At 41.7% G+C, this 24,458-nt stretch overlaps 70 non-coding genes across 70 annotated transcripts; all 70 read right to left on the reverse strand.

The window, feature by feature from the left end:
* Positions 1–261: 261 nt before the first annotated feature.
* On the reverse strand, positions 262–334 carry Trnaf-gaa (transfer RNA phenylalanine (anticodon GAA)). Its single transcript has one exon. It is a non-coding gene; the product is annotated as a tRNA-Phe (tRNA).
* Positions 335–340: 6 nt separating this feature from the next.
* Positions 341–414, reverse strand: Trnai-aau (transfer RNA isoleucine (anticodon AAU)). Its single transcript has one exon. It is a non-coding gene; the product is annotated as a tRNA-Ile (tRNA).
* Positions 415–664: 250 nt separating this feature from the next.
* Positions 665–735, reverse strand: Trnag-gcc (transfer RNA glycine (anticodon GCC)). Its single transcript has one exon. It is a non-coding gene; the product is annotated as a tRNA-Gly (tRNA).
* Positions 736–742: 7 nt separating this feature from the next.
* Positions 743–814, reverse strand: Trnae-uuc (transfer RNA glutamic acid (anticodon UUC)). Its single transcript has one exon. It is a non-coding gene; the product is annotated as a tRNA-Glu (tRNA).
* Positions 815–1,669: 855 nt separating this feature from the next.
* Trnaf-gaa (transfer RNA phenylalanine (anticodon GAA)) lies at positions 1,670–1,742 on the reverse strand. Its single transcript has one exon. It is a non-coding gene; the product is annotated as a tRNA-Phe (tRNA).
* A 6-nt stretch (positions 1,743–1,748) lies between these two features.
* Positions 1,749–1,822, reverse strand: Trnai-aau (transfer RNA isoleucine (anticodon AAU)). Its single transcript has one exon. It is a non-coding gene; the product is annotated as a tRNA-Ile (tRNA).
* Positions 1,823–2,072: 250 nt separating this feature from the next.
* On the reverse strand, positions 2,073–2,143 carry Trnag-gcc (transfer RNA glycine (anticodon GCC)). The gene has a single exon. It is a non-coding gene; the product is annotated as a tRNA-Gly (tRNA).
* A 7-nt stretch (positions 2,144–2,150) lies between these two features.
* Positions 2,151–2,222, reverse strand: Trnae-uuc (transfer RNA glutamic acid (anticodon UUC)). The gene has a single exon. It is a non-coding gene; the product is annotated as a tRNA-Glu (tRNA).
* An 855-nt stretch (positions 2,223–3,077) lies between these two features.
* On the reverse strand, positions 3,078–3,150 carry Trnaf-gaa (transfer RNA phenylalanine (anticodon GAA)). Its single transcript has one exon. It is a non-coding gene; the product is annotated as a tRNA-Phe (tRNA).
* A 6-nt stretch (positions 3,151–3,156) lies between these two features.
* Positions 3,157–3,230, reverse strand: Trnai-aau (transfer RNA isoleucine (anticodon AAU)). The gene has a single exon. It is a non-coding gene; the product is annotated as a tRNA-Ile (tRNA).
* Positions 3,231–3,480: 250 nt separating this feature from the next.
* On the reverse strand, positions 3,481–3,551 carry Trnag-gcc (transfer RNA glycine (anticodon GCC)). Its single transcript has one exon. It is a non-coding gene; the product is annotated as a tRNA-Gly (tRNA).
* A 7-nt stretch (positions 3,552–3,558) lies between these two features.
* On the reverse strand, positions 3,559–3,630 carry Trnae-uuc (transfer RNA glutamic acid (anticodon UUC)). Its single transcript has one exon. It is a non-coding gene; the product is annotated as a tRNA-Glu (tRNA).
* An 855-nt stretch (positions 3,631–4,485) lies between these two features.
* Positions 4,486–4,558, reverse strand: Trnaf-gaa (transfer RNA phenylalanine (anticodon GAA)). The gene has a single exon. It is a non-coding gene; the product is annotated as a tRNA-Phe (tRNA).
* A 6-nt stretch (positions 4,559–4,564) lies between these two features.
* Positions 4,565–4,638, reverse strand: Trnai-aau (transfer RNA isoleucine (anticodon AAU)). The gene has a single exon. It is a non-coding gene; the product is annotated as a tRNA-Ile (tRNA).
* A 250-nt stretch (positions 4,639–4,888) lies between these two features.
* On the reverse strand, positions 4,889–4,959 carry Trnag-gcc (transfer RNA glycine (anticodon GCC)). Its single transcript has one exon. It is a non-coding gene; the product is annotated as a tRNA-Gly (tRNA).
* Positions 4,960–4,966: 7 nt separating this feature from the next.
* On the reverse strand, positions 4,967–5,038 carry Trnae-uuc (transfer RNA glutamic acid (anticodon UUC)). The gene has a single exon. It is a non-coding gene; the product is annotated as a tRNA-Glu (tRNA).
* Positions 5,039–5,893: 855 nt separating this feature from the next.
* On the reverse strand, positions 5,894–5,966 carry Trnaf-gaa (transfer RNA phenylalanine (anticodon GAA)). The gene has a single exon. It is a non-coding gene; the product is annotated as a tRNA-Phe (tRNA).
* Positions 5,967–5,972: 6 nt separating this feature from the next.
* Trnai-aau (transfer RNA isoleucine (anticodon AAU)) lies at positions 5,973–6,046 on the reverse strand. Its single transcript has one exon. It is a non-coding gene; the product is annotated as a tRNA-Ile (tRNA).
* A 250-nt stretch (positions 6,047–6,296) lies between these two features.
* Positions 6,297–6,367, reverse strand: Trnag-gcc (transfer RNA glycine (anticodon GCC)). The gene has a single exon. It is a non-coding gene; the product is annotated as a tRNA-Gly (tRNA).
* A 7-nt stretch (positions 6,368–6,374) lies between these two features.
* Positions 6,375–6,446, reverse strand: Trnae-uuc (transfer RNA glutamic acid (anticodon UUC)). Its single transcript has one exon. It is a non-coding gene; the product is annotated as a tRNA-Glu (tRNA).
* Positions 6,447–7,301: 855 nt separating this feature from the next.
* Positions 7,302–7,374, reverse strand: Trnaf-gaa (transfer RNA phenylalanine (anticodon GAA)). The gene has a single exon. It is a non-coding gene; the product is annotated as a tRNA-Phe (tRNA).
* A 6-nt stretch (positions 7,375–7,380) lies between these two features.
* Trnai-aau (transfer RNA isoleucine (anticodon AAU)) lies at positions 7,381–7,454 on the reverse strand. The gene has a single exon. It is a non-coding gene; the product is annotated as a tRNA-Ile (tRNA).
* Positions 7,455–7,704: 250 nt separating this feature from the next.
* On the reverse strand, positions 7,705–7,775 carry Trnag-gcc (transfer RNA glycine (anticodon GCC)). The gene has a single exon. It is a non-coding gene; the product is annotated as a tRNA-Gly (tRNA).
* A 7-nt stretch (positions 7,776–7,782) lies between these two features.
* On the reverse strand, positions 7,783–7,854 carry Trnae-uuc (transfer RNA glutamic acid (anticodon UUC)). Its single transcript has one exon. It is a non-coding gene; the product is annotated as a tRNA-Glu (tRNA).
* An 855-nt stretch (positions 7,855–8,709) lies between these two features.
* Trnaf-gaa (transfer RNA phenylalanine (anticodon GAA)) lies at positions 8,710–8,782 on the reverse strand. The gene has a single exon. It is a non-coding gene; the product is annotated as a tRNA-Phe (tRNA).
* Positions 8,783–8,788: 6 nt separating this feature from the next.
* On the reverse strand, positions 8,789–8,862 carry Trnai-aau (transfer RNA isoleucine (anticodon AAU)). The gene has a single exon. It is a non-coding gene; the product is annotated as a tRNA-Ile (tRNA).
* A 250-nt stretch (positions 8,863–9,112) lies between these two features.
* Positions 9,113–9,183, reverse strand: Trnag-gcc (transfer RNA glycine (anticodon GCC)). Its single transcript has one exon. It is a non-coding gene; the product is annotated as a tRNA-Gly (tRNA).
* Positions 9,184–9,190: 7 nt separating this feature from the next.
* Trnae-uuc (transfer RNA glutamic acid (anticodon UUC)) lies at positions 9,191–9,262 on the reverse strand. The gene has a single exon. It is a non-coding gene; the product is annotated as a tRNA-Glu (tRNA).
* An 855-nt stretch (positions 9,263–10,117) lies between these two features.
* Positions 10,118–10,190, reverse strand: Trnaf-gaa (transfer RNA phenylalanine (anticodon GAA)). Its single transcript has one exon. It is a non-coding gene; the product is annotated as a tRNA-Phe (tRNA).
* Positions 10,191–10,196: 6 nt separating this feature from the next.
* Positions 10,197–10,270, reverse strand: Trnai-aau (transfer RNA isoleucine (anticodon AAU)). The gene has a single exon. It is a non-coding gene; the product is annotated as a tRNA-Ile (tRNA).
* Positions 10,271–10,520: 250 nt separating this feature from the next.
* On the reverse strand, positions 10,521–10,591 carry Trnag-gcc (transfer RNA glycine (anticodon GCC)). The gene has a single exon. It is a non-coding gene; the product is annotated as a tRNA-Gly (tRNA).
* Positions 10,592–10,598: 7 nt separating this feature from the next.
* Trnae-uuc (transfer RNA glutamic acid (anticodon UUC)) lies at positions 10,599–10,670 on the reverse strand. Its single transcript has one exon. It is a non-coding gene; the product is annotated as a tRNA-Glu (tRNA).
* An 855-nt stretch (positions 10,671–11,525) lies between these two features.
* Trnaf-gaa (transfer RNA phenylalanine (anticodon GAA)) lies at positions 11,526–11,598 on the reverse strand. Its single transcript has one exon. It is a non-coding gene; the product is annotated as a tRNA-Phe (tRNA).
* Positions 11,599–11,604: 6 nt separating this feature from the next.
* Trnai-aau (transfer RNA isoleucine (anticodon AAU)) lies at positions 11,605–11,678 on the reverse strand. Its single transcript has one exon. It is a non-coding gene; the product is annotated as a tRNA-Ile (tRNA).
* Positions 11,679–11,928: 250 nt separating this feature from the next.
* Trnag-gcc (transfer RNA glycine (anticodon GCC)) lies at positions 11,929–11,999 on the reverse strand. Its single transcript has one exon. It is a non-coding gene; the product is annotated as a tRNA-Gly (tRNA).
* A 7-nt stretch (positions 12,000–12,006) lies between these two features.
* Trnae-uuc (transfer RNA glutamic acid (anticodon UUC)) lies at positions 12,007–12,078 on the reverse strand. Its single transcript has one exon. It is a non-coding gene; the product is annotated as a tRNA-Glu (tRNA).
* Positions 12,079–12,933: 855 nt separating this feature from the next.
* On the reverse strand, positions 12,934–13,006 carry Trnaf-gaa (transfer RNA phenylalanine (anticodon GAA)). Its single transcript has one exon. It is a non-coding gene; the product is annotated as a tRNA-Phe (tRNA).
* A 6-nt stretch (positions 13,007–13,012) lies between these two features.
* On the reverse strand, positions 13,013–13,086 carry Trnai-aau (transfer RNA isoleucine (anticodon AAU)). Its single transcript has one exon. It is a non-coding gene; the product is annotated as a tRNA-Ile (tRNA).
* Positions 13,087–13,336: 250 nt separating this feature from the next.
* Positions 13,337–13,407, reverse strand: Trnag-gcc (transfer RNA glycine (anticodon GCC)). The gene has a single exon. It is a non-coding gene; the product is annotated as a tRNA-Gly (tRNA).
* A 7-nt stretch (positions 13,408–13,414) lies between these two features.
* Positions 13,415–13,486, reverse strand: Trnae-uuc (transfer RNA glutamic acid (anticodon UUC)). Its single transcript has one exon. It is a non-coding gene; the product is annotated as a tRNA-Glu (tRNA).
* An 855-nt stretch (positions 13,487–14,341) lies between these two features.
* Trnaf-gaa (transfer RNA phenylalanine (anticodon GAA)) lies at positions 14,342–14,414 on the reverse strand. The gene has a single exon. It is a non-coding gene; the product is annotated as a tRNA-Phe (tRNA).
* A 6-nt stretch (positions 14,415–14,420) lies between these two features.
* On the reverse strand, positions 14,421–14,494 carry Trnai-aau (transfer RNA isoleucine (anticodon AAU)). The gene has a single exon. It is a non-coding gene; the product is annotated as a tRNA-Ile (tRNA).
* Positions 14,495–14,744: 250 nt separating this feature from the next.
* Positions 14,745–14,815, reverse strand: Trnag-gcc (transfer RNA glycine (anticodon GCC)). Its single transcript has one exon. It is a non-coding gene; the product is annotated as a tRNA-Gly (tRNA).
* A 7-nt stretch (positions 14,816–14,822) lies between these two features.
* Positions 14,823–14,894, reverse strand: Trnae-uuc (transfer RNA glutamic acid (anticodon UUC)). The gene has a single exon. It is a non-coding gene; the product is annotated as a tRNA-Glu (tRNA).
* Positions 14,895–15,749: 855 nt separating this feature from the next.
* Trnaf-gaa (transfer RNA phenylalanine (anticodon GAA)) lies at positions 15,750–15,822 on the reverse strand. Its single transcript has one exon. It is a non-coding gene; the product is annotated as a tRNA-Phe (tRNA).
* A 6-nt stretch (positions 15,823–15,828) lies between these two features.
* Trnai-aau (transfer RNA isoleucine (anticodon AAU)) lies at positions 15,829–15,902 on the reverse strand. The gene has a single exon. It is a non-coding gene; the product is annotated as a tRNA-Ile (tRNA).
* A 250-nt stretch (positions 15,903–16,152) lies between these two features.
* On the reverse strand, positions 16,153–16,223 carry Trnag-gcc (transfer RNA glycine (anticodon GCC)). Its single transcript has one exon. It is a non-coding gene; the product is annotated as a tRNA-Gly (tRNA).
* A 7-nt stretch (positions 16,224–16,230) lies between these two features.
* Trnae-uuc (transfer RNA glutamic acid (anticodon UUC)) lies at positions 16,231–16,302 on the reverse strand. Its single transcript has one exon. It is a non-coding gene; the product is annotated as a tRNA-Glu (tRNA).
* Positions 16,303–17,157: 855 nt separating this feature from the next.
* On the reverse strand, positions 17,158–17,230 carry Trnaf-gaa (transfer RNA phenylalanine (anticodon GAA)). Its single transcript has one exon. It is a non-coding gene; the product is annotated as a tRNA-Phe (tRNA).
* Positions 17,231–17,236: 6 nt separating this feature from the next.
* Positions 17,237–17,310, reverse strand: Trnai-aau (transfer RNA isoleucine (anticodon AAU)). Its single transcript has one exon. It is a non-coding gene; the product is annotated as a tRNA-Ile (tRNA).
* Positions 17,311–17,560: 250 nt separating this feature from the next.
* Trnag-gcc (transfer RNA glycine (anticodon GCC)) lies at positions 17,561–17,631 on the reverse strand. Its single transcript has one exon. It is a non-coding gene; the product is annotated as a tRNA-Gly (tRNA).
* Positions 17,632–17,638: 7 nt separating this feature from the next.
* On the reverse strand, positions 17,639–17,710 carry Trnae-uuc (transfer RNA glutamic acid (anticodon UUC)). The gene has a single exon. It is a non-coding gene; the product is annotated as a tRNA-Glu (tRNA).
* An 855-nt stretch (positions 17,711–18,565) lies between these two features.
* Positions 18,566–18,638, reverse strand: Trnaf-gaa (transfer RNA phenylalanine (anticodon GAA)). Its single transcript has one exon. It is a non-coding gene; the product is annotated as a tRNA-Phe (tRNA).
* Positions 18,639–18,644: 6 nt separating this feature from the next.
* Trnai-aau (transfer RNA isoleucine (anticodon AAU)) lies at positions 18,645–18,718 on the reverse strand. The gene has a single exon. It is a non-coding gene; the product is annotated as a tRNA-Ile (tRNA).
* A 250-nt stretch (positions 18,719–18,968) lies between these two features.
* Trnag-gcc (transfer RNA glycine (anticodon GCC)) lies at positions 18,969–19,039 on the reverse strand. The gene has a single exon. It is a non-coding gene; the product is annotated as a tRNA-Gly (tRNA).
* A 7-nt stretch (positions 19,040–19,046) lies between these two features.
* Positions 19,047–19,118, reverse strand: Trnae-uuc (transfer RNA glutamic acid (anticodon UUC)). Its single transcript has one exon. It is a non-coding gene; the product is annotated as a tRNA-Glu (tRNA).
* An 855-nt stretch (positions 19,119–19,973) lies between these two features.
* On the reverse strand, positions 19,974–20,046 carry Trnaf-gaa (transfer RNA phenylalanine (anticodon GAA)). The gene has a single exon. It is a non-coding gene; the product is annotated as a tRNA-Phe (tRNA).
* A 6-nt stretch (positions 20,047–20,052) lies between these two features.
* On the reverse strand, positions 20,053–20,126 carry Trnai-aau (transfer RNA isoleucine (anticodon AAU)). Its single transcript has one exon. It is a non-coding gene; the product is annotated as a tRNA-Ile (tRNA).
* Positions 20,127–20,376: 250 nt separating this feature from the next.
* Trnag-gcc (transfer RNA glycine (anticodon GCC)) lies at positions 20,377–20,447 on the reverse strand. Its single transcript has one exon. It is a non-coding gene; the product is annotated as a tRNA-Gly (tRNA).
* Positions 20,448–20,454: 7 nt separating this feature from the next.
* On the reverse strand, positions 20,455–20,526 carry Trnae-uuc (transfer RNA glutamic acid (anticodon UUC)). The gene has a single exon. It is a non-coding gene; the product is annotated as a tRNA-Glu (tRNA).
* An 855-nt stretch (positions 20,527–21,381) lies between these two features.
* Trnaf-gaa (transfer RNA phenylalanine (anticodon GAA)) lies at positions 21,382–21,454 on the reverse strand. The gene has a single exon. It is a non-coding gene; the product is annotated as a tRNA-Phe (tRNA).
* Positions 21,455–21,460: 6 nt separating this feature from the next.
* Positions 21,461–21,534, reverse strand: Trnai-aau (transfer RNA isoleucine (anticodon AAU)). Its single transcript has one exon. It is a non-coding gene; the product is annotated as a tRNA-Ile (tRNA).
* Positions 21,535–21,784: 250 nt separating this feature from the next.
* Trnag-gcc (transfer RNA glycine (anticodon GCC)) lies at positions 21,785–21,855 on the reverse strand. The gene has a single exon. It is a non-coding gene; the product is annotated as a tRNA-Gly (tRNA).
* A 7-nt stretch (positions 21,856–21,862) lies between these two features.
* On the reverse strand, positions 21,863–21,934 carry Trnae-uuc (transfer RNA glutamic acid (anticodon UUC)). Its single transcript has one exon. It is a non-coding gene; the product is annotated as a tRNA-Glu (tRNA).
* An 854-nt stretch (positions 21,935–22,788) lies between these two features.
* Positions 22,789–22,861, reverse strand: Trnaf-gaa (transfer RNA phenylalanine (anticodon GAA)). The gene has a single exon. It is a non-coding gene; the product is annotated as a tRNA-Phe (tRNA).
* A 6-nt stretch (positions 22,862–22,867) lies between these two features.
* Positions 22,868–22,941, reverse strand: Trnai-aau (transfer RNA isoleucine (anticodon AAU)). Its single transcript has one exon. It is a non-coding gene; the product is annotated as a tRNA-Ile (tRNA).
* A 250-nt stretch (positions 22,942–23,191) lies between these two features.
* Positions 23,192–23,262, reverse strand: Trnag-gcc (transfer RNA glycine (anticodon GCC)). Its single transcript has one exon. It is a non-coding gene; the product is annotated as a tRNA-Gly (tRNA).
* A 7-nt stretch (positions 23,263–23,269) lies between these two features.
* On the reverse strand, positions 23,270–23,341 carry Trnae-uuc (transfer RNA glutamic acid (anticodon UUC)). The gene has a single exon. It is a non-coding gene; the product is annotated as a tRNA-Glu (tRNA).
* An 855-nt stretch (positions 23,342–24,196) lies between these two features.
* On the reverse strand, positions 24,197–24,269 carry Trnaf-gaa (transfer RNA phenylalanine (anticodon GAA)). The gene has a single exon. It is a non-coding gene; the product is annotated as a tRNA-Phe (tRNA).
* A 6-nt stretch (positions 24,270–24,275) lies between these two features.
* Trnai-aau (transfer RNA isoleucine (anticodon AAU)) lies at positions 24,276–24,349 on the reverse strand. Its single transcript has one exon. It is a non-coding gene; the product is annotated as a tRNA-Ile (tRNA).
* Between the last annotated feature and the right edge of the window lie 109 nt (positions 24,350–24,458).

Here is a 24,458-nt window from a genome sequence, read left to right on the forward strand (position 1 = left end):
AGTTTCGGACAACTAATCCACGGAAAACAAATATGCGACTTCTAAATAATTTACAGCTTAGCCTGGACCTGCAATACGCTATCGCCAAAACCATATCAAACCAGCCCACGTCGACGTCACATGCGCATTGGACTGCAACATTTTTCGTCTTTTTAATATCACGCATTGGTGGAGACCTCGTCACACATAAAATGTTCCCGCTTAAAATTGTGTTCCTAAAAGGAAATGACTTCTCAAAAGAACGAAGTAATCGAAATTAGTTGCCTCGACCCGGGATTGAACCAGGGACCTTTAGATCTTCAGTCTAACGCTCTCCCAACTGAGCTATCGAGGCAAGCTTTGGCCAATACGGGGCTCGAACCCGCGACATTCGCGTTATTAGCACGACGCTCTAACCAACTGAGCTAATCGGCCTCGATTGTTTGGGGTCCAAAACAACGATTAATTTCACCATTATTCCGACTTTGAAATTTTTGTTTTATTGAAGAATTTTCTGGCAAATTGAGAATTTTTCTTTCAGCAATCCATTTCTCTAAGTTATCACGGCATATACCTCCCTATTAACGAACAACAATCCTTATTCTTCAAAACATTTTTGTCATCAAAGCGAAAATACACTTTCTGGGCACTCACACGAAAGGTTATCCAGGTAATGTTAAGAAAATGCATTGACCGGGAATCGAACCCGGGCCTCCCGCGTGGCAGGCGAGAATTCTACCACTGAACCATCAATGCATGCACTTTCCCAGACCGGGAATCGAACCCGGGCCGCCTGGGTGAAAGCCAGGAATCCTGACCACTAGACCATCTGGGAGCGGCGATCGATCTTTATTTGATCCAGTAAATATACTTTGACTGAAATCCGGCTCAAGGGATCCTGACCCAATTTTTAAAAAATAGGCTTTTCAATGCAAAGTACATTTAACTAAGAAGCTACTGTCGTAGAACCACTTCACGAGCCTCCATCAATATTCGCTTGCAACAAGATCTAGGCTAAGAATGCCTACATTCTCAGTTTGACAGAATTACAAAATAATAACAAACCAGCCCACGTCGACGTCACATGCACATTGCACTTCGACATTTTTCATCCAGTAGATATGACGCATTGGTTGCGAAATCGTCATAAACACAATGTTTCCAGCTGAAAAATGTGTTCCTAATGCGAACTGACACCTCAACAAAACAAAGTGAACGAAATTAGTTGCCTCGACACGCGATTGAACCAGGGACCATTGAACATTAAACCAAGAAGCTACTATCGCAAAACTACATCACGAGCCTTCCTCAATTTTGGCTTGCAACGATATATAGGCTAGGAATGCCTACATTCTTAGTTTGGACAGAATCATTTCACTAAAATTTATAAAACAACCACCTAAACTTTACAGCATGTTTTGAGAGTAAAAGTTTCGGACAACTAATCCACGGAAAACAAATATGCGACTTCTAAATAATTTACAGCTTAGCCTGGACCTGCAATACGCTATCGCCAAAACCATATCAAACCAGCCCACGTCGACGTCACATGCGCATTGGACTGCAACATTTTTCGTCTTTTTAATATCACGCATTGGTGGAGACCTCGTCACACATAAAATGTTCCCGCTTAAAATTGTGTTCCTAAAAGGAAATGACTTCTCAAAAGAACGAAGTAATCGAAATTAGTTGCCTCGACCCGGGATTGAACCAGGGACCTTTAGATCTTCAGTCTAACGCTCTCCCAACTGAGCTATCGAGGCAAGCTTTGGCCAATACGGGGCTCGAACCCGCGACATTCGCGTTATTAGCACGACGCTCTAACCAACTGAGCTAATCGGCCTCGATTGTTTGGGGTCCAAAACAACGATTAATTTCACCATTATTCCGACTTTGAAATTTTTGTTTTATTGAAGAATTTTCTGGCAAATTGAGAATTTTTCTTTCAGCAATCCATTTCTCTAAGTTATCACGGCATATACCTCCCTATTAACGAACAACAATCCTTATTCTTCAAAACATTTTTGTCATCAAAGCGAAAATACACTTTCTGGGCACTCACACGAAAGGTTATCCAGGTAATGTTAAGAAAATGCATTGACCGGGAATCGAACCCGGGCCTCCCGCGTGGCAGGCGAGAATTCTACCACTGAACCATCAATGCATGCACTTTCCCAGACCGGGAATCGAACCCGGGCCGCCTGGGTGAAAGCCAGGAATCCTGACCACTAGACCATCTGGGAGCGGCGATCGATCTTTATTTGATCCAGTAAATATACTTTGACTGAAATCCGGCTCAAGGGATCCTGACCCAATTTTTAAAAATTAGGCTTTTCAATGCAAAGTACATTTAACTAAGAAGCTACTGTCGTAGAACCACTTCACGAGCCTCCATCAATATTCGCTTGCAACAAGATCTAGGCTAAGAATGCCTACATTCTCAGTTTGACAGAATTACAAAATAATAACAAACCAGCCCACGTCGACGTCACATGCACATTGCACTTCGACATTTTTCATCCAGTAGATATGACGCATTGGTTGCGAAATCGTCATAAACACAATGTTTCCAGCTGAAAAATGTGTTCCTAATGCGAACTGACACCTCAACAAAACAAAGTGAACGAAATTAGTTGCCTCGACACGCGATTGAACCAGGGACCATTGAACATTAAACCAAGAAGCTACTATCGCAAAACTACATCACGAGCCTTCCTCAATTTTGGCTTGCAACGATATATAGGCTAGGAATGCCTACATTCTTAGTTTGGACAGAATCATTTTACTAAAATTTATAAAACAACCACCTAAACTTTACAGCATGTTTTGAGAGTAAAAGTTTCCGATAACTAATCCACGGAAAACAAATATGCGACTTCTAAATAATTTACAGCTTAGCCTGGACCTGCAATACGCTATCGCCAAAACCATATCAAACCAGCCCACGTCGACGTCACATGCGCATTGGACTACAACATTTTTCGTATTTTTAATATCACGCATTGGTGGAGACCTCGTCACACATAAAATGTTCCCGCTTAAAATTGTGTTCCTAAAAGGAAATGACTTCTCAAAAGAACGAAGTAATCGAAATTAGTTGCCTCGACCCGGGATTGAACCAGGGACCTTTAGATCTTCAGTCTAACGCTCTCCCAACTGAGCTATCGAGGCAAGCTTTGGCCAATACGGGGCTCGAACCCGCGAATTTCGCGTTATTAGCACGACGCTCTAACCAACTGAGCTAATCGGCCTCGATTGTTTGGGGTCCAAAACAACGATTAATTTCACCATTATTCCGACTTTGAAATTTTTGTTTTATTGAAGAATTTTCTGGCAAATTGAGAATTTTTCTTTCAGCAATCCATTTCTCTAAGTTATCACGGCATATACCTCCCTATTAACGAACAACAATCCTTATTCTTCAAAACATTTTTGTCATCAAAGCGAAAATACACTTTCTGGGCACTCACACGAAAGGTTATCCAGGTAATGTTAAGAAAATGCATTGACCGGGAATCGAACCCGGGCCTCCCGCGTGGCAGGCGAGAATTCTACCACTGAACCATCAATGCATGCACTTTCCCAGACCGGGAATCGAACCCGGGCCGCCTGGGTGAAAGCCAGGAATCCTGACCACTAGACCATCTGGGAGCGGCGATCGATCTTTATTTGATCCAGTAAATATACTTTGACTGAAATCCGGCTCAAGGGATCCTGACCCAATTTTTAAAAAATAGGCTTTTCAATGCAAAGTACATTTAACTAAGAAGCTACTGTCGTAGAACCACTTCACGAGCCTCCATCAATATTCGCTTGCAACAAGATCTAGGCTAAGAATGCCTACATTCTCAGTTTGACAGAATTACAAAATAATAACAAACCAGCCCACGTCGACGTCACATGCACATTGCACTTCGACATTTTTCATCCAGTAGATATGACGCATTGGTTGCGAAATCGTCATAAACACAATGTTTCCAGCTGAAAAATGTGTTCCTAATGCGAACTGACACCTCAACAAAACAAAGTGAACGAAATTAGTTGCCTCGACACGCGATTGAACCAGGGACCATTGAACATTAAACCAAGAAGCTACTATCGCAAAACTACATCACGAGCCTTCCTCAATTTTGGCTTGCAACGATATATAGGCTAGGAATGCCTACATTCTTAGTTTGGACAGAATCATTTTACTAAAATTTATAAAACAACCACCTAAACTTTACAGCATGTTTTGAGAGTAAAAGTTTCCGATAACTAATCCACGGAAAACAAATATGCGACTTCTAAATAATTTACAGCTTAGCCTGGACCTGCAATACGCTATCGCCAAAACCATATCAAACCAGCCCACGTCGACGTCACATGCGCATTGGACTACAACATTTTTCGTATTTTTAATATCACGCATTGGTGGAGACCTCGTCACACATAAAATGTTCCCGCTTAAAATTGTGTTCCTAAAAGGAAATGACTTCTCAAAAGAACGAAGTAATCGAAATTAGTTGCCTCGACCCGGGATTGAACCAGGGACCTTTAGATCTTCAGTCTAACGCTCTCCCAACTGAGCTATCGAGGCAAGCTTTGGCCAATACGGGGCTCGAACCCGCGAATTTCGCGTTATTAGCACGACGCTCTAACCAACTGAGCTAATCGGCCTCGATTGTTTGGGGTCCAAAACAACGATTAATTTCACCATTATTCCGACTTTGAAATTTTTGTTTTATTGAAGAATTTTCTGGCAAATTGAGAATTTTTCTTTCAGCAATCCATTTCTCTAAGTTATCACGGCATATACCTCCCTATTAACGAACAACAATCCTTATTCTTCAAAACATTTTTGTCATCAAAGCGAAAATACACTTTCTGGGCACTCACACGAAAGGTTATCCAGGTAATGTTAAGAAAATGCATTGACCGGGAATCGAACCCGGGCCTCCCGCGTGGCAGGCGAGAATTCTACCACTGAACCATCAATGCATGCACTTTCCCAGACCGGGAATCGAACCCGGGCCGCCTGGGTGAAAGCCAGGAATCCTGACCACTAGACCATCTGGGAGCGGCGATCGATCTTTATTTGATCCAGTAAATATACTTTGACTGAAATCCGGCTCAAGGGATCCTGACCCAATTTTTAAAAATTAGGCTTTTCAATGCAAAGTACATTTAACTAAGAAGCTACTGTCGTAGAACCACTTCACGAGCCTCCATCAATATTCGCTTGCAACAAGATCTAGGCTAAGAATGCCTACATTCTCAGTTTGACAGAATTACAAAATAATAACAAACCAGCCCACGTCGACGTCACATGCACATTGCACTTCGACATTTTTCATCCAGTAGATATGACGCATTGGTTGCGAAATCGTCATAAACACAATGTTTCCAGCTGAAAAATGTGTTCCTAATGCGAACTGACACCTCAACAAAACAAAGTGAACGAAATTAGTTGCCTCGACACGCGATTGAACCAGGGACCATTGAACATTAAACCAAGAAGCTACTATCGCAAAACTACATCACGAGCCTTCCTCAATTTTGGCTTGCAACGATATATAGGCTAGGAATGCCTACATTCTTAGTTTGGACAGAATCATTTTACTAAAATTTATAAAACAACCACCTAAACTTTACAGCATGTTTTGAGAGTAAAAGTTTCCGATAACTAATCCACGGAAAACAAATATGCGACTTCTAAATAATTTACAGCTTAGCCTGGACCTGCAATACGCTATCGCCAAAACCATATCAAACCAGCCCACGTCGACGTCACATGCGCATTGGACTACAACATTTTTCGTATTTTTAATATCACGCATTGGTGGAGACCTCGTCACACATAAAATGTTCCCGCTTAAAATTGTGTTCCTAAAAGGAAATGACTTCTCAAAAGAACGAAGTAATCGAAATTAGTTGCCTCGACCCGGGATTGAACCAGGGACCTTTAGATCTTCAGTCTAACGCTCTCCCAACTGAGCTATCGAGGCAAGCTTTGGCCAATACGGGGCTCGAACCCGCGAATTTCGCGTTATTAGCACGACGCTCTAACCAACTGAGCTAATCGGCCTCGATTGTTTGGGGTCCAAAACAACGATTAATTTCACCATTATTCCGACTTTGAAATTTTTGTTTTATTGAAGAATTTTCTGGCAAATTGAGAATTTTTCTTTCAGCAATCCATTTCTCTAAGTTATCACGGCATATACCTCCCTATTAACGAACAACAATCCTTATTCTTCAAAACATTTTTGTCATCAAAGCGAAAATACACTTTCTGGGCACTCACACGAAAGGTTATCCAGGTAATGTTAAGAAAATGCATTGACCGGGAATCGAACCCGGGCCTCCCGCGTGGCAGGCGAGAATTCTACCACTGAACCATCAATGCATGCACTTTCCCAGACCGGGAATCGAACCCGGGCCGCCTGGGTGAAAGCCAGGAATCCTGACCACTAGACCATCTGGGAGCGGCGATCGATCTTTATTTGATCCAGTAAATATACTTTGACTGAAATCCGGCTCAAGGGATCCTGACCCAATTTTTAAAAAATAGGCTTTTCAATGCAAAGTACATTTAACTAAGAAGCTACTGTCGTAGAACCACTTCACGAGCCTCCATCAATATTCGCTTGCAACAAGATCTAGGCTAAGAATGCCTACATTCTCAGTTTGACAGAATTACAAAATAATAACAAACCAGCCCACGTCGACGTCACATGCACATTGCACTTCGACATTTTTCATCCAGTAGATATGACGCATTGGTTGCGAAATCGTCATAAACACAATGTTTCCAGCTGAAAAATGTGTTCCTAATGCGAACTGACACCTCAACAAAACAAAGTGAACGAAATTAGTTGCCTCGACACGCGATTGAACCAGGGACCATTGAACATTAAACCAAGAAGCTACTATCGCAAAACTACATCACGAGCCTTCCTCAATTTTGGCTTGCAACGATATATAGGCTAGGAATGCCTACATTCTTAGTTTGGACAGAATCATTTTACTAAAATTTATAAAACAACCACCTAAACTTTACAGCATGTTTTGAGAGTAAAAGTTTCCGATAACTAATCCACGGAAAACAAATATGCGACTTCTAAATAATTTACAGCTTAGCCTGGACCTGCAATACGCTATCGCCAAAACCATATCAAACCAGCCCACGTCGACGTCACATGCGCATTGGACTACAACATTTTTCGTATTTTTAATATCACGCATTGGTGGAGACCTCGTCACACATAAAATGTTCCCGCTTAAAATTGTGTTCCTAAAAGGAAATGACTTCTCAAAAGAACGAAGTAATCGAAATTAGTTGCCTCGACCCGGGATTGAACCAGGGACCTTTAGATCTTCAGTCTAACGCTCTCCCAACTGAGCTATCGAGGCAAGCTTTGGCCAATACGGGGCTCGAACCCGCGAATTTCGCGTTATTAGCACGACGCTCTAACCAACTGAGCTAATCGGCCTCGATTGTTTGGGGTCCAAAACAACGATTAATTTCACCATTATTCCGACTTTGAAATTTTTGTTTTATTGAAGAATTTTCTGGCAAATTGAGAATTTTTCTTTCAGCAATCCATTTCTCTAAGTTATCACGGCATATACCTCCCTATTAACGAACAACAATCCTTATTCTTCAAAACATTTTTGTCATCAAAGCGAAAATACACTTTCTGGGCACTCACACGAAAGGTTATCCAGGTAATGTTAAGAAAATGCATTGACCGGGAATCGAACCCGGGCCTCCCGCGTGGCAGGCGAGAATTCTACCACTGAACCATCAATGCATGCACTTTCCCAGACCGGGAATCGAACCCGGGCCGCCTGGGTGAAAGCCAGGAATCCTGACCACTAGACCATCTGGGAGCGGCGATCGATCTTTATTTGATCCAGTAAATATACTTTGACTGAAATCCGGCTCAAGGGATCCTGACCCAATTTTTAAAAAATAGGCTTTTCAATGCAAAGTACATTTAACTAAGAAGCTACTGTCGTAGAACCACTTCACGAGCCTCCATCAATATTCGCTTGCAACAAGATCTAGGCTAAGAATGCCTACATTCTCAGTTTGACAGAATTACAAAATAATAACAAACCAGCCCACGTCGACGTCACATGCACATTGCACTTCGACATTTTTCATCCAGTAGATATGACGCATTGGTTGCGAAATCGTCATAAACACAATGTTTCCAGCTGAAAAATGTGTTCCTAATGCGAACTGACACCTCAACAAAACAAAGTGAACGAAATTAGTTGCCTCGACACGCGATTGAACCAGGGACCATTGAACATTAAACCAAGAAGCTACTATCGCAAAACTACATCACGAGCCTTCCTCAATTTTGGCTTGCAACGATATATAGGCTAGGAATGCCTACATTCTTAGTTTGGACAGAATCATTTTACTAAAATTTATAAAACAACCACCTAAACTTTACAGCATGTTTTGAGAGTAAAAGTTTCCGATAACTAATCCACGGAAAACAAATATGCGACTTCTAAATAATTTACAGCTTAGCCTGGACCTGCAATACGCTATCGCCAAAACCATATCAAACCAGCCCACGTCGACGTCACATGCGCATTGGACTACAACATTTTTCGTATTTTTAATATCACGCATTGGTGGAGACCTCGTCACACATAAAATGTTCCCGCTTAAAATTGTGTTCCTAAAAGGAAATGACTTCTCAAAAGAACGAAGTAATCGAAATTAGTTGCCTCGACCCGGGATTGAACCAGGGACCTTTAGATCTTCAGTCTAACGCTCTCCCAACTGAGCTATCGAGGCAAGCTTTGGCCAATACGGGGCTCGAACCCGCGAATTTCGCGTTATTAGCACGACGCTCTAACCAACTGAGCTAATCGGCCTCGATTGTTTGGGGTCCAAAACAACGATTAATTTCACCATTATTCCGACTTTGAAATTTTTGTTTTATTGAAGAATTTTCTGGCAAATTGAGAATTTTTCTTTCAGCAATCCATTTCTCTAAGTTATCAAGGCATATACCTCCCTATTAACGAACAACAATCCTTATTCTTCAAAACATTTTTGTCATCAAAGCGAAAATACACTTTCTGGGCACTCACACGAAAGGTTATCCAGGTAATGTTAAGAAAATGCATTGACCGGGAATCGAACCCGGGCCTCCCGCGTGGCAGGCGAGAATTCTACCACTGAACCATCAATGCATGCACTTTCCCAGACCGGGAATCGAACCCGGGCCGCCTGGGTGAAAGCCAGGAATCCTGACCACTAGACCATCTGGGAGCGGCGATCGATCTTTATTTGATCCAGTAAATATACTTTGACTAAAATCCGGCTCAAGGGATCATGATCCAATTTTAAAAAAATAGGCTTTTCAATGCAAGTACATTTAACTAAGAAGCTACTGTCGTAGAACCACTTCACGAGCCTCCATCAATATTCGCTTGCAACGAGATCTAGCCTAAGAATGCCTACATTCTCAGTTTGACAGAATTACAAAATAATAACAAACCAGCCCACGTCGACGTCACATGCACATTGCACTTCGACATTTTTCATCCAGTAGATATGACGCATTGGTTGCGAAATCGTCATAAACACAGTGTTTCCAGCTGAAAAAATATGTTCCTAATGCGAACTGACACCTCAACAAAACAAAGTGAACGAAATTAGTTGCCTCGACACGCGATTGAACCAGGGACCATTGAACATTAAACCAAGAAGCTACTATCGCAAAACTACATCACGAGCCTTCCTCGATTTTGGCTTGCAACGATATATAGGCTAGGAATGCCTACATTCTTAGTTTGGACAGAATCATTTTACTAAAATTTATAAAACAACCACCTAAACTTTACAGCATGTTTTGAGAGTAAAAGTTTCGGACAACTAATCCACGGAAAACAAATATGCGACTTCTAAATAATTTACAGCTTAGCCTGGACCTGCAATACGCTATCGCCAAAACCATATCAAACCAGCCCACGTCGACGTCACATGCGCATTGGACTGCAACATTTTTCGTCTTTTTAATATCACGCATTGGTGGAGACCTCGTCACACATAAAATGTTCCCGCTTAAAATTGTGTTCCTAAAAGGAAATGACTTCTCAAAAGAACGAAGTAATCGAAATTAGTTGCCTCGACCCGGGATTGAACCAGGGACCTTTAGATCTTCAGTCTAACGCTCTCCCAACTGAGCTATCGAGGCAAGCTTTGGCCAATACGGGGCTCGAACCCGCGACATTCGCGTTATTAGCACGACGCTCTAACCAACTGAGCTAATCGGCCTCGATTGTTTGGGGTCCAAAACAACGATTAATTTCACCATTATTCCGACTTTGAAATTTTTGTTTTATTGAAGAATTTTCTGGCAAATTGAGAATTTTTCTTTCAGCAATCCATTTCTCTAAGTTATCACGGCATATACCTCCCTATTAACGAACAACAATCCTTATTCTTCAAAACATTTTTGTCATCAAAGCGAAAATACACTTTCTGGGCACTCACACGAAAGGTTATCCAGGTAATGTTAAGAAAATGCATTGACCGGGAATCGAACCCGGGCCTCCCGCGTGGCAGGCGAGAATTCTACCACTGAACCATCAATGCATGCACTTTCCCAGACCGGGAATCGAACCCGGGCCGCCTGGGTGAAAGCCAGGAATCCTGACCACTAGACCATCTGGGAGCGGCGATCGATCTTTATTTGATCCAGTAAATATACTTTGACTGAAATCCGGCTCAAGGGATCATGACCCAATTTTTAAAAAATAGGCTTTTCAATGCAAAGTACATTTAACTAAGAAGCTACTGTCGTAGAACCACTTCACGAGCCTCCATCAATATTCGCTTGCAACAAGATCTAGGCTAAGAATGCCTACATTCTCAGTTTGACAGAATTACAAAATAATAACAAACCAGCCCACGTCGACGTCACATGCACATTGCACTTCGACATTTTTCATCCAGTAGATATGACGCATTGGTTGCGAAATCGTCATAAACACAATGTTTCCAGCTGAAAAATGTGTTCCTAATGCGAACTGACACCTCAACAAAACAAAGTGAACGAAATTAGTTGCCTCGACACGCGATTGAACCAGGGACCATTGAACATTAAACCAAGAAGCTACTATCGCAAAACTACATCACGAGCCTTCCTCAATTTTGGCTTGCAACGATATATAGGCTAGGAATGCCTACATTCTTAGTTTGGACAGAATCATTTTACTAAAATTTATAAAACAACCACCTAAACTTTACAGCATGTTTTGAGAGTAAAAGTTTCGGACAACTAATCCACGGAAAACAAATATGCGACTTCTAAATAATTTACAACTTAGCCTGGACCTGCAATACGCTATCGCCAAAACCATATCAAACCAGCCCACGTCGACGTCACATGCGCATTGGACTGCAACATTTTTCGTCTTTTTAATATCACGCATTGGTGGAGACCTCGTCACACATAAAATGTTCCCGCTTAAAATTGTGTTCCTAAAAGGAAATGACTTCTCAAAAGAACGAAGTAATCGAAATTAGTTGCCTCGACCCGGGATTGAACCAGGGACCTTTAGATCTTCAGTCTAACGCTCTGCCAACTGAGCTATCGAGGCAAGCTTTGGCCAATACGGGGCTCGAACCCGCGACATTCGCGTTATTAGCACGACGCTCTAACCAACTGAGCTAATCGGCCTCGATTGTTTTGGGTCCAAAACAACGATTAATTTCACCATTATTCCGACTTTGAAATTTTTGTTTTATTGAAGAATTTTCTGGCAAATTGAGAATTTTTCTTTCAGCAATCCATTTCTCTAAGTTATCACGGCATATACCTCCCTATTAACGAACAACAATCCTTATTCTTCAAAACATTTTTGTCATCAAAGCGAAAATACACTTTCTGGGCACTCACACGAAAGGTTATCCAGGTAATGTTAAGAAAATGCATTGACCGGGAATCGAACCCGGGCCTCCCGCGTGGCAGGCGAGAATTCTACCACTGAACCATCAATGCATGCACTTTCCCAGACCGGGAATCGAACCCGGGCCGCCTGGGTGAAAGCCAGGAATCCTGACCACTAGACCATCTGGGAGCGGCGATCGATCTTTATTTGATCCAGTAAATATACTTTGACTGAAATCCGGCTCAAGGGATCCTGACCCAATTTTTAAAAAATAGGCTTTTCAATGCAAAGTACATTTAACTAAGAAGCTACTGTCGTAGAACCACTTCACGAGCCTCCATCAATATTCGCTTGCAACAAGATCTAGGCTAAGAATGCCTACATTCTCAGTTTGACAGAATTACAAAATAATAACAAACCAGCCCACGTCGACGTCACATGCACATTGCACTTCGACATTTTTCATCCAGTAGTTATGACGCATTGGTTGCGAAATCGTCATAAACACAATGTTTCCAGCTGAAAAATGTGTTCCTAATGCGAACTGACACCTCAACAAAACAAAGTGAACGAAATTAGTTGCCTCGACACGCGATTGAACCAGGGACCATTGAACATTAAACCAAGAAGCTACTATCGCAAAACTACATCACGAGCCTTCCTCAATTTTGGCTTGCAACGATATATAGGCTAGGAATGCCTACATTCTTAGTTTGGACAGAATCATTTTACTAAAATTTATAAAACAACCACCTAAACTTTACAGCATGTTTTGAGAGTAAAAGTTTCCGATAACTAATCCACGGAAAACAAATATGCGACTTCTAAATAATTTACAGCTTAGCCTGGACCTGCAATACGCTATCGCCAAAACCATATCAAACCAGCCCACGTCGACGTCACATGCGCATTGGACTACAACATTTTTCGTATTTTTAATATCACGCATTGGTGGAGACCTCGTCACACATAAAATGTTCCCGCTTAAAATTGTGTTCCTAAAAGGAAATGACTTCTCAAAAGAACGAAGTAATCGAAATTAGTTGCCTCGACCCGGGATTGAACCAGGGACCTTTAGATCTTCAGTCTAACGCTCTCCCAACTGAGCTATCGAGGCAAGCTTTGGCCAATACGGGGCTCGAACCCGCGACATTCGCGTTATTAGCACGACGCTCTAACCAACTGAGCTAATCGGCCTCGATTGTTTGGGGTCCAAAACAACGATTAATTTCACCATTATTCCGACTTTGAAATTTTTGTTTTATTGAAGAATTTTCTGGCAAATTGAGAATTTTTCTTTCAGCAATCCATTTCTCTAAGTTATCACGGCATATACCTCCCTATTAACGAACAACAATCCTTATTCTTCAAAACATTTTTGTCATCAAAGCGAAAATACACTTTCTGGGCACTCACACGAAAGGTTATCCAGGTAATGTTAAGAAAATGCATTGACCGGGAATCGAACCCGGGCCTCCCGCGTGGCAGGCGAGAATTCTACCACTGAACCATCAATGCATGCACTTTCCCAGACCGGGAATCGAACCCGGGCCGCCTGGGTGAAAGCCAGGAATCCTGACCACTAGACCATCTGGGAGCGGCGATCGATCTTTATTTGATCCAGTAAATATACTTTGACTGAAATCCGGCTCAAGGGATCATGATCCAATTTTAAAAAAATAGGCTTTTCAATGCAAGTACATATAACTAAGAAGCTACTGTCGTAGAACCACTTCACGAGCCTCCATCAATATTCGCTTGCAACGAGATCTAGGCTAAGAATGCCTACATTCTCAGTTTGACAGAATTACAAAATAATAACAAACCAGCCCACGTCGACGTCACATGCACATTGCACTTCGAAATTTTTCATCCAGTAGATATGACGCATTGGTTGCGAAATCGTCATAAACACAGTGTTTCCAGCTGAAAAAATATGTTCCTAATGCGAACTGACACCTCAACAAAACAAAGTGAACGAAATTAGTTGCCTCGACACGCGATTGAACCAGGGACCATTGAACATTAAACCAAGAAGCTACTATCGCAAAACTACATCACGAGCCTTCCTCAATTTTGGCTTGCAACGATATATAGGCTAGGAATGCCTACATTCTTAGTTTGGACAAAATCATTTTACTAAAATTTATAAAACAACCACCTAAGTTTTACAGCATGTTTTGAGAGTAAAAGTTTCCGACAACTAATCCACGGAAAACAAATATGCGACTTCTAAATAATTTACAGCTTAGCCTGGACCTGCAATACGCTATCGCCAAAACCATATCAAACCAGCCCACGTCGACGTCACATGCGCATTGGACTGCAACATTTTTCGTCTTTTTAATATCACGCATTGGTGGAGACTTCGTCACACATAAAATGTTCCCGCTTAAAATTGTGTTCCTAAAAGGAAATGACTTCTCAAAAGAACGAAGTAATCGAAATTAGTTGCCTCGACCCGGGATTGAACCAGGGACCTTTAGATCTTCAGTCTAACGCTCTGCCAACTGAGCTATCGAGGCAAGCTTTGGCCAATACGGGGCTCGAACCCGCGACATTCGCGTTATTAGCACGACGCTCTAACCAACTGAGCTAATCGGCCTCGATTGTTTTGGGTACAAAACAACGATTAATTTCACCATTATTCCGACTTTGAAATTTTTGTTTTATTGAAGAATTTTCTGGCAAATTGAGAATTTTTCTTTCAGCAATCCATTTCTCTAAGTTATCACGGCATATACCTCCCTATTAACGAACAACAATCCTTATTCTTCAAAACATTTTTGTCATCAAAGCGAAAATACACTTTCTGGGCACTCACACGAAAGGTTATCCAGGTAATGTTAAGAAAATGCATTGACCGGGTATCGAACCCGGGCCTCCCGCGTGGCAGGCGAGAATTCTACCACTGAACCATCAATGCATGCACTTTCCCAGACCGGGAATCGAACCCGGGCCGCCTGGGTGAAAGCCAGGAATCCTGACCACTAGACCATCTGGGAGCGGCGATCGATCTTTATTTGATCCAGTAAATATACTTTGACTGAAATCCGGCTCAAGGGATCATGATCCAATTTTAAAAAAATAGGCTTTTCAATGCAAGTACATATAACTAAGAAGCTACTGTCGTAGAACCACTTCACGAGCCTCCATCAATATTCGCTTGCAACGAGATCTAGGCTAAGAATGCCTACATTCTCAGTTTGACAGAATTACAAAATAATAACAAACCAGCCCACGTCGACGTCACATGCACATTGCACTTCGAAATTTTTCATCCAGTAGATATGACGCATTGGTTGCGAAATCGTCATAAACACAGTGTTTCCAGCTGAAAAAATATGTTCCTAATGCGAACTGACACCTCAACAAAACAAAGTGAACGAAATTAGTTGCCTCGACACGCGATTGAACCAGGGACCATTGAACATTAAACCAAGAAGCTACTATCGCAAAACTACATCACGAGCCTTCCTCAATTTTGGCTTGCAACGATATATAGGCTAGGAATGCCTACATTCTTAGTTTGGACAAAATCATTTTACTAAAATTTATAAAACAACCACCTAAGTTTTACAGCATGTTTTGAGAGTAAAAGTTTCCGACAACTAATCCACGGAAAACAAATATGCGACTTCTAAATAATTTACAGCTTAGCCTGGACCTGCAATACGCTATCGCCAAAACCATATCAAACCAGCCCACGTCGACGTCACATGCGCATTGGACTGCAACATTTTTCGTCTTTTTAATATCACGCATTGGTGGAGACTTCGTCACACATAAAATGTTCCCGCTTAAAATTGTGTTCCTAAAAGGAAATGACTTCTCAAAAGAACGAAGTAATCGAAATTAGTTGCCTCGACCCGGGATTGAACCAGGGACCTTTAGATCTTCAGTCTAACGCTCTGCCAACTGAGCTATCGAGGCAAGCTTTGGCCAATACGGGGCTCGAACCCGCGACATTCGCGTTATTAGCACGACGCTCTAACCAACTGAGCTAATCGGCCTCGATTGTTTTGGGTACAAAACAACGATTAATTTCACCATTATTCCGACTTTGAAATTTTTGTTTTATTGAAGAATTTTCTGGCAAATTGAGAATTTTTCTTTCAGCAATCCATTTCTCTAAGTTATCACGGCATATACCTCCCTATTAACGAACAACAATCCTTATTCTTCAAAACATTTTTGTCATCAAAGCGAAAATACACTTTCTGGGCACTCACACGAAAGGTTATCCAGGTAATGTTAAGAAAATGCATTGACCGGGTATCGAACCCGGGCCTCCCGCGTGGCAGGCGAGAATTCTACCACTGAACCATCAATGCATGCACTTTCCCAGACCGGGAATCGAACCCGGGCCGCCTGGGTGAAAGCCAGGAATCCTGACCACTAGACCATCTGGGAGCGGCGATCGATCTTTATTTGATCCAGTAAATATACTTTGACTGAAATCCGGCTCAAGGGATCATGATCCAATTTTAAAAAAATAGGCTTTTCAATGCAAGTACATTTAACTAAGAAGCTACTGTCGTAGAACCACTTCACGAGCCTCCATCAATATTCGCTTGCAACGAGATCTAGGCTAAGAATGCCTACATTCTCAGTTTGACAGAATTACAAAATAATAACAAACCAGCCCACGTCGACGTCACATGCACATTGCACTTCGAAATTTTTCATCCAGTAGATATGACGCATTGGTTGCGAAATCGTCATAAACACAGTGTTTCCAGCTGAAAAAATATGTTCCTAATGCGAACTGACACCTCAACAAAACAAAGTGAACGAAATTAGTTGCCTCGACACGCGATTGAACCAGGGACCATTGAACATTAAACCAAGAAGCTACTATCGCAAAACTACATCACGAGCCTTCCTCAATTTTGGCTTGCAACGATATATAGGCTAGGAATGCCTACATTCTTAGTTTGGACAGAATCATTTTACTAAAATTTATAAAACAACCACCTAAACTTTACAGCATGTTTTGAGAGTAAAAGTTTCGGACAACTAATCCACGGAAAACAAATATGCGACTTCTAAATAATTTACAGCTTAGCCTGGACCTGCAATACGCTATCGCCAAAACCATATCAAACCAGCCCACGTCGACGTCACATGCGCATTGGACTGCAACATTTTTCGTCTTTTTAATATCACGCATTGGTGGAGACCTCGTCACACATAAAATGTTCCCGCTTAAAATTGTGTTCCTAAAAGGAAATGACTTCTCAAAAGAACGAAGTAATCGAAATTAGTTGCCTCGACCCGGGATTGAACCAGGGACCTTTAGATCTTCAGTCTAACGCTCTCCCAACTGAGCTATCGAGGCAAGCTTTGGCCAATACGGGGCTCGAACCCGCGACATTCGCGTTATTAGCACGACGCTCTAACCAACTGAGCTAATCGGCCTCGATTGTTTGGGGTCCAAAACAACGATTAATTTCACCATTATTCCGACTTTGAAATTTTTGTTTTATTGAAGAATTTTCTGGCAAATTGAGAATTTTTCTTTCAGCAATCCATTTCTCTAAGTTATCACGGCATATACCTCCCTATTAACGAACAACAATCCTTATTCTTCAAAACATTTTTGTCATCAAAGCGAAAATACACTTTCTGGGCACTCACACGAAAGGTTATCCAGGTAATGTTAAGAAAATGCATTGACCGGGAATCGAACCCGGGCCTCCCGCGTGGCAGGCGAGAATTCTACCACTGAACCATCAATGCATGCACTTTCCCAGACCGGGAATCGAACCCGGGCCGCCTGGGTGAAAGCCAGGAATCCTGACCACTAGACCATCTGGGAGCGGCGATCGATCTTTATTTGATCCAGTAAATATACTTTGACTGAAATCCGGCTCAAGGGATCATGATCCAATTTTAAAAAAATAGGCTTTTCAATGCAAGTACATTTAACTAAGAAGCTACTGTCGTAGAACCACTTCACGAGCCTCCATCAATATTCGCTTGCAACGAGATCTAGGCTAAGAATGCCTACATTCTCAGTTTGACAGAATTACAAAATAATAACAAACCAGCCCACGTCGACGTCACATGCACATTGCACTTCGAAATTTTTCATCCAGTAGATATGACGCATTGGTTGCGAAATCGTCATAAACACAGTGTTTCCAGCTGAAAAAATATGTTCCTAATGCGAACTGACACCTCAACAAAACAAAGTGAACGAAATTAGTTGCCTCGACACGCGATTGAACCAGGGACCATTGAACATTAAACCAAGAAGCTACTATCGCAAAACTACATCACGAGCCTTCCTCAATTTTGGCTTGCAACGATATATAGGCTAGGAATGCCTACATTCTTAGTTTGGACAAAATCATTTTACTAAAATTTATAAAACAACCACCTAAGTTTTACAGCATGTTTTGAGAGTAAAAGTTTCGGACAACTAATCCACGGAAAACAAATATGCGACTTCTAAATAATTTACAGCTTAGCCTGGACCTGCAATACGCTATCGCCAAAACCATATCAAACCAGCCCACGTCGACGTCACATGCGCATTGGACTGCAACATTTTTCGTCTTTTTAATATCACGCATTGGTGGAGACTTCGTCACACATAAAATGTTCCCGCTTAAAATTGTGTTCCTAAAAGGAAATGACTTCTCAAAAGAACGAAGTAATCGAAATTAGTTGCCTCGACCCGGGATTGAACCAGGGACCTTTAGATCTTCAGTCTAACGGTCTGCCAACTGAGCTATCGAGGCAAGCTTTGGCCAATACGGGGCTCGAACCCGCGACATTCGCGTTATTAGCACGACGCTCTAACCAACTGAGCTAATCGGCCTCGATTGTTTTGGGTACAAAACAACGATTAATTTCACCATTATTCCGACTTTGAAATTTTTGTTTTATTGAAGAATTTTCTGGCAAATTGAGAATTTTTCTTTCAGCAATCCATTTCTCTAAGTTATCACGGCATATACCTCCCTATTAACGAACAACAATCCTTATTCTTCAAAACATTTTTGTCATCAAAGCGAAAATACACTTTCTGGGCACTCACACGAAAGGTTATCCAGGTAATGTTAAGAAAATGCATTGACCGGGTATCGAACCCGGGCCTCCCGCGTGGCAGGCGAGAATTCTACCACTGAACCATCAATGCATGCACTTTCCCAGACCGGGAATCGAACCCGGGCCGCCTGGGTGAAAGCCAGGAATCCTGACCACTAGACCATCTGGGAGCGGCGATCGATCTTTATTTGATCCAGTAAATATACTTTGACTGAAATCCGGCTCAAGGGATCATGATCCAATTTTAAAAAAATAGGCTTTTCAATGCAAGTACATTTAACTAAGAAGCTACTGTCGTAGAACCACTTCACGAGCCTCCATCAATATTCGCTTGCAACGAGATCTAGGCTAAGAATGCCTACATTCTCAGTTTGACAGAATTACAAAATAATAACAAACCAGCCCACGTCGACGTCACATGCACATTGCACTTCGAAATTTTTCATCCAGTAGATATGACGCATTGGTTGCGAAATCGTCATAAACACAGTGTTTCCAGCTGAAAAAATATGTTCCTAATGCGAACTGACACCTCAACAAAACAAAGTGAACGAAATTAGTTGCCTCGACACGCGATTGAACCAGGGACCATTGAACATTAAACCAAGAAGCTACTATCGCAAAACTACATCACGAGCCTTCCTCAATTTTGGCTTGCAACGATATATAGGCTAGGAATGCCTACATTCTTAGTTTGGACAGAATCATTTTACTAAAATTTATAAAACAACCACCTAAACTTTACAGCATGTTTTGAGAGTAAAAGTTTCGGACAACTAATCCACGGAAAACAAATATGCGACTTCTAAATAATTTACAGCTTAGCCTGGACCTGCAATACGCTATCGCCAAAACCATATCAAACCAGCCCACGTCGACGTCACATGCGCATTGGACTGCAACATTTTTCGTCTTTTTAATATCACGCATTGGTGGAGACCTCGTCACACATAAAATGTTCCCGCTTAAAATTGTGTTCCTAAAAGGAAATGACTTCTCAAAAGAACGAAGTAATCGAAATTAGTTGCCTCGACCCGGGATTGAACCAGGGACCTTTAGATCTTCAGTCTAACGCTCTCCCAACTGAGCTATCGAGGCAAGCTTTGGCCAATACGGGGCTCGAACCCGCGACATTCGCGTTATTAGCACGACGCTCTAACCAACTGAGCTAATCGGCCTCGATTGTTTGGGGTCCAAAACAACGATTAATTTCACCATTATTCCGACTTTGAAATTTTTGTTTTATTGAAGAATTTTCTGGTAAATTGAGAATTTTTCTTTCAGCAATCCATTTCTCTAAGTTATCACGGCATATACCTCCCTATTAACGAACAACAATCCTTATTCTTCAAAACATTTTTGTCATCAAAGCGAAAATACACTTTCTGGGCACTCACACGAAAGGTTATCCAGGTAATGTTAAGAAAATGCATTGACCGGGAATCGAACCCGGGCCTCCCGCGTGGCAGGCGAGAATTCTACCACTGAACCATCAATGCATGCACTTTCCCAGACCGGGAATCGAACCCGGGCCGCCTGGGTGAAAGCCAGGAATCCTGACCACTAGACCATCTGGGAGCGGCGATCGATCTTTATTTGATCCAGTAAATATACTTTGACTGAAATCCGGCTCAAGGGATCATGATCCAATTTTTAAAAAATAGGCTTTTCAATGCAAGTACATTTAACTAAGAAGCTACTGTCGTAGAACCACTTCACGAGCCTCCATCAATATTCGCTTGCAACAAGATCTAGGCTAAGAATGCCTACATTCTCAGTTTGACAGAATTACAAAATAATAACAAACCAGCCCACGTCGACGTCACATGCACATTGCACTTCGAAATTTTTCATCCAGTAGATATGACGCATTGGTTGCGAAATCGTCATAAACACAGTGTTTCCAGCTGAAAAAATATGTTCCTAATGCGAACTGACACCTCAACAAAACAAAGTGAACGAAATTAGTTGCCTCGACACGCGATTGAACCAGGGACCATTGAACATTAAACCAAGAAGCTACTATCGCAAAACTACATCACGAGCCTTCCTCAATTTTGGCTTGCAACGATATATAGGCTAGGAATGCCTACATTCTTAGTTTGGACAGAATCATTTTACTAAAATTTATAAAACAACCACCTAAACTTTACAGCATGTTTTGAGAGTAAAAGTTTCGGACAACTAATCCACGGAAAACAAATATGCGACTTCTAAATAATTTACAGCTTAGCCTGGACCTGCAATACGCTATCGCCAAAACCATATCAAACCAGCCCACGTCGACGTCACATGCGCATTGGACTGCAACATTTTTCGTCTTTTTAATATCACGCATTGGTGGAGACCTCGTCACACATAAAATGTTCCCGCTTAAAATTGTGTTCCTAAAAGGAAATGACTTCTCAAAAGAACGAAGTAATCGAAATTAGTTGCCTCGACCCGGGATTGAACCAGGGACCTTTAGATCTTCAGTCTAACGCTCTGCCAACTGAGCTATCGAGGCAAGCTTTGGCCAATACGGGGCTCGAACCCGCGACATTCGCGTTATTAGCACGACGCTCTAACCAACTGAGCTAATCGGCCTCGATTGTTTGGGGTCCAAAACAACGATTAATTTCACCATTATTCCGACTTTGAAATTTTTGTTTTATTGAAGAATTTTCTGGTAAATTGAGAATTTTTCTTTCAGCAATCCATTTCTCTAAGTTATCACGGCATATACCTCCCTATTAACGAACAACAATCCTTATTCTTCAAAACATTTTTGTCATCAAAGCGAAAATACACTTTCTGGGCACTCACACGAAAGGTTATCCAGGTAATGTTAAGAAAATGCATTGACCGGGAATCGAACCCGGGCCTCCCGCGTGGCAGGCGAGAATTCTACCACTGAACCATCAATGCATGCACTTTCCCAGACCGGGAATCGAACCCGGGCCGCCTGGGTGAAAGCCAGGAATCCTGACCACTAGACCATCTGGGAGCGGCGATCGATCTTTATTTGATCCAGTAAATATACTTTGACTGAAATCCGGCTCAAGGGATCATGATCCAATTTTAAAAAAATAGGCTTTTCAATGCAAGTACATTTAACTAAGAAGCTACTGTCGTAGAACCACTTCACGAGCCTCCATCAATATTCGCTTGCAACAAGATCTAGGCTAAGAATGCCTACATTCTCAGTTTGACAGAATTACAAAATAATAACAAACCAGCCCACGTCGACGTCACATGCACATTGCACTTCGAAATTTTTCATCCAGTAGATATGACGCATTGGTTGCGAAATCGTCATAAACACAATGTTTCCAGCTGAAAAATGTGTTCCTAATGCGAACTGACACCTCAACAAAACAAAGTGAACGAAATTAGTTGCCTCGACACGCGATTGAACCAGGGACCATTGAACATTAAACCAAGAAGCTACTATCGCAAAACTACATCACGAGCCTTCCTCAATTTTGGCTTGCAACGATATATAGGCTAGGAATGCCTACATTCTTAGTTTGGACAAAATCATTTTACTAAAATTTATAAAACAACCACCTAAACTTTACAGCATGTTTTGAGAGTAAAAGTTTCCGATAACTAATCCACGGAAAACAAATATGCGACTTCTAAATAATTTACAGCTTAGCCTGGACCTGCAATACGCTATCGCCAAAACCATATCAAACCAGCCCACGTCGACGTCACATGCGCATTGGACTACAACATTTTTCGTATTTTTAATATCACGCATTGGTGGAGACCTCGTCACACATAAAATGTTCCCGCTTAAAATTGTGTTCCTAAAAGGAAATGACTTCTCAAAAGAACGAAGTAATCGAAATTAGTTGCCTCGACCCGGGATTGAACCAGGGACCTTTAGATCTTCAGTCTAACGCTCTCCCAACTGAGCTATCGAGGCAAGCTTTGGCCAATACGGGGCTCGAACCCGCGACATTCGCGTTATTAGCACGACGCTCTAACCAACTGAGCTAATCGGCCTCGATTGTTTGGGGTCCAAAACAACGATTAATTTCACCATTATTCCGACTTTGAAATTTTTGTTTTATTGAAGAATTTTCTGGTAAATTGAGAATTTTTCTTTCAGCAATCCATTTCTCTAAGTTATCACGGCATATACCTCCCTATTAACGAACAACAATCCTTATTCTTCAAAACATTTTTGTCATCAAAGCGAAAATACACTTTCTGGGCACTCACACGAAAGGTTATCCAGGTAATGTTAAGAAAATGCATTGACCGGGAATCGAACCCGGGCCTCCCGCGTGGCAGGCGAGAATTCTACCACTGAACCATCAATGCATGCACTTTCCCAGACCGGGAATCGAACCCGGGCCGCCTGGGTGAAAGCCAGGAATCCTGACCACTAGACCATCTGGGAGCGGCGATCGATCTTTATTTGATCCAGTAAATATACTTTGACTGAAATCCGGCTCAAGGGATCATGATCCAATTTTAAAAAAATAGGCTTTTCAATGCAAGTACATTTAACTAAGAAGCTACTGTCGTAGAACCACTTCACGAGCCTCCATCAATATTCGCTTGCAACGAGATCTAGGCTAAGAATGCCTACATTCTCAGTTTGACAGAATTACAAAATAATAACAAACCAGCCCACGTCGACGTCACATGCACATTGCACTTCGACATTTTTCATCCAGTAGATATGACGCATTGGTTGCGAAATCGTCATAAACACAGTGTTTCCAGCTGAAAAAATATGTTCCTAATGCGAACTGACACCTCAACAAAACAAAGTGAACGAAATTAGTTGCCTCGACACGCGATTGAACCAGGGACCATTGAACATTAAACCAAGAAGCTACTATCGCAAAACTACATCACGAGCCTTCCTCAATTTTGGCTTGCAACGATATATAGGCTAGGAATGCCTACATTCTTAGTTTGGACAAAATCATTTTACTAAAATTTATAAAACAACCACCTAAGTTTTACAGCATGTTTTGAGAGTAAAAGTTTCGGACAACTAATCCACGGAAAACAAATATGCGACTTCTAAATAATTTACAGCTTAGCCTGGACCTGCAATACGCTATCGCCAAAACCATATCAAACCAGCCCACGTCGACGTCACATGCGCATTGGACTGCAACATTTTTCGTCTTTTTAATATCACGCATTGGTGGAGACTTCGTCACACATAAAATGTTCCCGCTTAAAATTGTGTTCCTAAAAGGAAATGACTTCTCAAAAGAACGAAGTAATCGAAATTAGTTGCCTCGACCCGGGATTGAACCAGGGACCTTTAGATCTTCAGTCTAACGCTCTGCCAACTGAGCTATCGAGGCAAGCTTTGGCCAATACGGGGCTCGAACCCGCGACATTCGCGTTATTAGCACGACGCTCTAACCAACTGAGCTAATCGGCCTCGATTGTTTTGGGTACAAAACAACGATTAATTTCACCATTATTCCGACTTTGAAATTTTTGTTTTATTGAAGAATTTTCTGGCAAATTGAGAATTTTTCTTTCAGCAA

Source organism: Clavelina lepadiformis, chromosome 7 (assembly GCF_947623445.1).
Source record: "Clavelina lepadiformis chromosome 7, kaClaLepa1.1, whole genome shotgun sequence".
In the NCBI taxonomy this organism is placed as follows: Eukaryota; Metazoa; Chordata; class Ascidiacea; order Aplousobranchia; family Clavelinidae; genus Clavelina; species Clavelina lepadiformis.